Consider the following 7,359-nt stretch of genomic DNA (forward strand, 5'->3'; position numbering starts at 1 on the left):
CCCGATGCACGCTTATTCGCGGATCTTTGTTAATTAAAATCTCAGTAACTATTGCAAATCTAGCAAAATGGTATAAGACTTTTCGACTCAGTTTTACTCCTTCTACCTGCCTACGAGAGATTGTACGGCCATTCTGGGACACCCTGTATATATATAGTATATATATATTATATATAGTATATATATAAGTACATAATAAGTATTTTATCAAAATTCATAATAGTATATCAATATTATACATGTAAAAAAAAGAATTGTGTAATAATGTTTTTCTCTCACTTTCTAGCTCTTTCTCTTTCTCTTTCTCTTTCATTCTCTTCTCTCTTTTAACTAAAGAGAGTTTGTGTAAGTAAGAATTTTCATGAGGGTACCACTTGAAAATATGCCGATCCTGTTGCAGCATATTTCAGTTTATAAGCGATGCTCTTTTTCTATCCTCTCTGTTTATTTATTGCACGCGGGCAATTACGCTGCCCGCGGGCGCCCGCGAGCAGTGCCCAGTTGCCGACCCCTGGCGTGGACGACACGCGCCGCATCTCGCAACAATATATATATTTAAAGCACATTCACGCACAACATCCTGCGAACGGCTCTTTATGTCCCTATATTCGTATATTATTAGTTTAATAAAATTTATTTCTTTATAAAACCTGGTTTACAAAATACTATATACTACAAAACATTCTTTCTCTAAAAACCTCTTTTATAAAAGAAGTGATATCAAACAGTAGCACCAAGTAAACTTTTGTATGTTATTATATGGAAAAACAATATACAATATAGAAAACAATATTGAATAGAAATACAATTTACAATAACATTACAATACTTGTGTCAAAAGTAAGACTATGATTTAACTTTTTCCGTTATTATATACTACAAAATATTTTTTCTCTAAATCTGTTTTATTGTTGAAAAATAATATATAATATACAATAGAAAACAACATAGAATAGAAAAACAATAATAATATACAATAACATGACTGTGTTTATAGTAAGACTACGCGTTACCTTTTTTTGTAATTATTTAGTAATTTTAAATACATAACTATGTACTTTGGTGAAATTATATTTATTACTAGAACACAGAGATATAACAAAAAATAAAATTTTTTCAAAATATAAAAAATATTTAATTCAAAAAAACTTGGCGCTGCTGCTCCTTAACTAATAAAATTATTTTTTTGTGCGTCTGATGCAGCACAAATAAATAAATAAATTTGACATAATAACTTTATGTCAAAAATATAAATCTAACCTCAAATTCTGTATAATACATTGTAAACGACTATTGGTTTTACTCTGTCAACTTGATATTTATACTGAATCATTCATTTTCCATAAAAATATATATTTAAAGCTTTGATTATCTATTATTATTTTTAAAATTATTTTTTCCGACGCGCAAGTGTTTTTTTTTATTTTTTTTATTATTAATTTTATTTATCAATTTACTAAAATACCAGTTATTACAAGTGATTAAATATTGGAGGGTATTTGAATAAAGGGTCGACTACCTTATTTATTTCGTTTTTGTATTTAGTTATATATTATTTTTTGTTTTGACATCATGTTAATGTTAACTCACATACTTTTAATAATATGTAATTATAATAAAAAATAAAGAAATCGCTTGCATTAAACACTGCGTTTGTTCCTTGCTTGTTAAAGTAAAAATTCTTTTTAAGAGTTATAAGAAAGAAATCAGTTTTGTACAAAAAATTGTCATCTTTAATAATACTCAAGATTGCAAAACGTGTAAAGTTCGTTCATTTTTACACTGTTATTTAGGCGGTCATTCTCTCCTTTTACTTTTATGCAACTATTGCTAACAAGGGAGGTTAGGCAACCCGGAAATTCAGAAAATTCTGAAACTTTGTGTGCATGTAAAGTAGTTCATCCGTAACACAAAACTATTTTTTGTTTGTGCCAAAAAACGGTTTGAGGGTGTGAAATCATCCCTCATATGTAGAGCGGCTTTTCATTTTTCTTAATTTATCTCGAAAAGGATTAGAGATATTAAAACATAGTTCATACAAAACTTTTATAGAAAAACATTCTTTATCTATTTATATTAATAAAATTTTTAAAAACTAATCTAAAAAAAAAAATTGTTTAACGAATGTATACAACAAAATTTTTTATAACAATTCTATTAATGTAGATAAATAGAGGTGTTTTTACCATAAAACTTTTGTATAAAACATTTTTTGATATCTTTAATAGTTTTCGAGATACATCGAGAAAAACGCAAAACGGTGTTACACATGATAAGTGTTTCACTCTTTAAAATCGGTTTTAAGCCGCTACTGAAAATTTCTACATTCATGTAGTTATCTATACATTTTTACAAAGTTTTATCGTAAGAACATCTCTATGTAATCGCACATTAATACAATTTTTAAAGTTGTGGTAAGTTGCGATTCCCACTTGCAGCTCTCCCGGTCGTGACTTCCGCACCGCAAGAACACCCCCGGGAATTCTAAAAAAATTATGGATTGTAATTGGTGCAGTAATGATATTCTTCATAGAAATGTTGAAAACAGAAATACTCGCCACACCATGCACAGCGTATAAAAGCGGCAATCCCACAAATACTACATTTAGGTATATGCTTTTCATCCCTAGAGTAATAGAAATTTACAGGATTTTGAAATTCGGATGCGTTTCTAGATATCCGCTTTTAACCCAAGCATAGTGAAAAAGATTTTTGAATCTGAGCGAAGAAAGTTGATTATGAATTAGTGATTGCAATTTAATTATTTCGTTACGCGAGTGCAAAGTGACATCTCTTTCTTGAAGAATTACATTATCCGAAAATGTTTGCACAAAATTTTTCCAAACCCGGAATCCAAACACATCTAAAGATTGAATAAAACCCGTCGTCTTTTTTGGAATAGTTAAAAATTTTACTTCTTTGTCTTGTGGAATCAACTGTTCTAGCTGGCTTGGACAATGTCCTGTCCACGAGTCGAGTAGTAGCATGCTTTTACGACCAATATTCGGTAGATATACTTCGCTAAACCAAGTTTTGAAATGATCAGACTTGAGTTTTCCTGATTTTGAAGCTTGATGTAAATATTAACTGGACGGAACAAAGTTTCTTGCACTCTTGGACCAAATGTTCCCGTAGACTTCTTCAAAACTATATACAGTGGTGAAAGAAGACGTCCACTTGCCGAAATAATAGGCATTATAGTGTAGCTATGTGTTGTAGAAGATACCGATTGAACTATCGCTTCAACTGTTTTCACTCCTGATTTTGCCAATGTTTGTCCAGAATGTATTTCAAGGTTAAAGTCACTCTCGTCTGCATTATAAATTTCTTCAATTCCGAAAAATGGAATATTAAACTTTACGTTAGAAATAAATGATTCAGCGATATTTTGTAGGTTACTAGTATCTTGAAGCGTAGATCGCGTCCTGAATGTTGTTATCTTGCGAGAAACAATTCCATATACTTCCTTGAATTTCCAAATCCACCATTTACTTGCCTTAAATTGGGATAGGTCTACTTGATCTTTTGCCTCCAAGGCCCATAATCGTAAATTAATATCGTGGACAATGGATCTTCTATCACAAGCTTCTTCAAACTTTTGCAGTACATATTCTGTAATAAATGTCAATTTATCTGCATTTGTTTCACTTTTCTTTACACTCGCTTCCCACCTGTATAGCTATTGTAAGGATTTAACCTTGCGAAAATTTTTCTGTACAGTAGAAAAAGATTGCGTGTCTTTTTTCCACTTTTCCAATATTCCACTGCTTTTCTCTTATAACTGAAGTCAATTTTTCCACCTTCATCATCAACAATGCATTCTTCGGGTTCAAAACTGTCTTCTTCTTCTTCTGCAGGCGTAATGTATTATATAACTTGTGCTTCATGTGGTTCTGATGGATCAGCAAATTCAAGCACGTAATCATGTTCAAATAATGATACGGAGCGTACATTTTGAAAATTTTGTACAATGTTTTGAATTTCATTATGCACTTCAATTTCAAACGGCGTTACAGGTGTCTGTGTTATACTCGCAATTTGAAATGTAGTCGCTAACATGTTTATTACGTTTGCAACATTAACCGATGTCATTTTAAAGAGAAGTGTATGAAGCAATGATCACGGAACTGTTTTAAATAGAATAGTGATCTCTTGTAGTTGTAAATGACACTGGGAATAAAGTGTTTCTTTGGGCATATTTATATTACTCAAAAGATGCGATATAAACTTATTTACCAAATAAATGGTCAAAGACTATCAGTTGCTCCATTTTAATTTTTTGTGATAGTAGTTCAATCTTTGCTCGACAAAATATTATCCTTATCTTATTTGTTATGTGATTTGTAAAATAATTTACTAAAATAACACTTCAAGTGTGGTGTAATGTATGTTGCTGATTAGTTTTAATAAGTTTTATTTTTCATGGAGTTGTAAGTACATATTGTGTCTCGTTTAAAGACAGTATGTGCTCTTGCTTAAATAATAATAATTGAAAGTTTGAAATGTTTTTACAAACGACATAACAAATAAGATAAGGATAGTGTTTTCGAGCAAAGATTGAACTGCTATCGCAAAAAAATTGAAATGGTGCAATTGATAATCTTTGACCATCTCTTTGGTAAATAAGTTTATATAATGCCAGTTTCTGTGCTTTGGTAGCATGCTTTAGCATTGGAGGGGATACGCATCGAGCTACGTACGAGTTGCACCGGTTCATATTTTTCTTTCACACAAATTACTTTGACGACGACAATAGTGATCTCTTGTAGTTGTAAATAACACTGGGAATAAAGTGTTTCTTCGGGCATATTTATATTAATCAAAAGACGCGATTATATCAGAGATGCTTCACCAGATTCTGTGCTTTGGTAGCAGTGGAGGAGATGCGCACACAGCGTACCATATTCGTATACGTCCCCGATTCCCTATATGGTCTGTGTCATGTGACTAGTACCTCACTGTTCGGCAGGTGACCAGTGCGTTGGTGAGCCGATTTTGTCCGATTTGTCGGGCTATCACCCAACAGCTTATACGGAGGCGCACCCCGGGCACTTACGGGATGAATCAGATCGGAGCCCTCATCTTTCTGGCTTACCACGTCTGCATACAATGGTGTACAGAGATGGCGGTGATAACCGTTGTTCATTTTGTAGTGTATGCAATGTGACCACCTTGACCTGCGGGCAGTGCTTCGCCCGCACGTTCGCAGTGCGAAGTATGAATCGATCGGTTTGATGCCTCACGTGCTGGGCAGCCTGCATGGCATTTATGCATGTTTATGCCGATTGTCCCCACTGTCGTGCGGGCGATAATTTGCAGGTCCCCAGCTTGTAGGACGAGTTGGATTTTTAATCTACCGGAAAGTTTATTTTAATTTTATATGAAATGTTTTATTCAATTTGCATGTATTTGTAATAAATTTTTGAGATGTTATACTAAAATTTTATGTGTTAGTCAATAAGGCAAAGAAAGTTAAATTCACACACACACACACACACACACACAGATATGGCATTCAATTTGGGTTAAAATTATTTAAATTTTCCTTTTATCAAAGTCTTTTGATTATGAAAACTTATTGCAAACTATTCTCACGTATAACGTACATGACTACTCCGCACTGTGCTTACGTAAGTGTGTGATACGTGCGTAATACATTACGTATACAATATGCACTATAAAAACTGCAATATACATATGCTCAATGATCTCTCAAGTCACGTTGCACTGCAACATAGAAATATTCAAAAAATAAAGCATCTATATTTAAAAAATTTCTATCTTTGTCGTAGTATATAACGCAAGATAGTTCCTTATATAAAAGATGCTAAAATTAAATTTTAGAAACAACTTATTTCAAAATTGTATTAATGTGCGATTACATAGAGATGTTCTTACGATAAAACTTTGTAAAAATGTATAGATAACTACATGAATGTAGAAATTTTCAGTAGCGGCTTAAAACCGATTTTAAAGAGTGAAACACTTATCATGTGTAACACGGTTTTGCGTTTTTTTCGATGTATCTCGAAAACTATTGAAGATATCAAAAAATGTTTTATACAAAAGTTTTATGGTAAAAACACCTCTATTTATCTACATTAATAGAATTGTTATAAAAAATTTTGTTGTATACATTCGTTAAACAATTTTTTTTTTAGATTAGTTTTTAAAAATTTTATTAATATAAATAGATAAAGAATGTTTTTCTATAAAAGTTTTGTATAAACTATGTTTTAATATCTCTAATCCTTTTCGAGATAAATTAAGAAAAATGAAAAGCCGCTCTACATATGAGGGGTGATTTCACACCCTCAAACCGTTTTTTGGCACAAACAAAAAATAGTTTTGTGTTACGGATGAACTACTTTACATGCACACAAAGTTTCAGAATTTTCTGAATTTCCGGGTTGCCTAACCTCCCTTGTAAGTACTTTACTTTTTATTTGTCTTTTATTTTTTATTACATATCGGAATAAAAAGAGGTTGCGTGACTTTAGGAGGATAAATAACATTTACAACACGAACTGCCTTATCGGAATAGAGAAAAAATTGATGTCCTCAGATCGACATGATAAACATATAGCACTTTCCGAGTTGCGGTAAGATAATTAGGTATATATATATTTAACGTCAGTAAAATACACAAATACTAGAATGTTTATAAATTATTCACTAAGTGTATTTGTATATAATTTATTTGAATCAAATTCACTGAAAAATAGAAAAATAAAATTTTTTATAAAAAATATTTAATGTTTCTTTTGACTAAAAGATACAGGAGAGGATGATTTAATTTCTGTAATCAAAAGGTTTCCAGAGCTCTTGTGGAAGCTTGAAGGAATCAAGTCTTGCATTTAAATGATGAAGAATATCTTCTCTTTCTACGTAATCAAGACTGTCTTTATTTTACATGCACAAGTAAATCGTGTGTTTTAATTAAAAACTTTATTGGAGTTACTATTACTATTATTGTAAATGACTGTATTATAAATTTTTATTTACTTTTTAAGAAATCTATAAAATGTAGTTACTAGTACAACTTTTAAAAAACTATAACAAATATATTTTATACATGAAACTTTTATATATTAAGCTTTAAGATCTATCTTAATTTTGAACTTTTCCTAAAAGTTTCTCAAATTTGTCTACTTAATTATATACATATTTAGTTTATTTAGTTTAGTAATTTAAATATCATGATATACATATATATATACAGGGTGTCCCAGAATTGGTTTAACATCTCTCGTAGGCAGGTAGAAGGAATAAAACTGAGGTGAAAAGTCCTATACCATTTTGTTAGATTCGCAATAGTTACTGAGATTTTAATTAACAAAGATCCGCGAATAAGCACGC

The sequence above is a fragment of the Pseudomyrmex gracilis genome, unplaced genomic scaffold (genome assembly GCF_002006095.1).
Source record: "Pseudomyrmex gracilis isolate BER0280 unplaced genomic scaffold, ASM200609v1 scaffold_511, whole genome shotgun sequence".
In the NCBI taxonomy this organism is placed as follows: Eukaryota; Metazoa; Arthropoda; class Insecta; order Hymenoptera; family Formicidae; genus Pseudomyrmex; species Pseudomyrmex gracilis.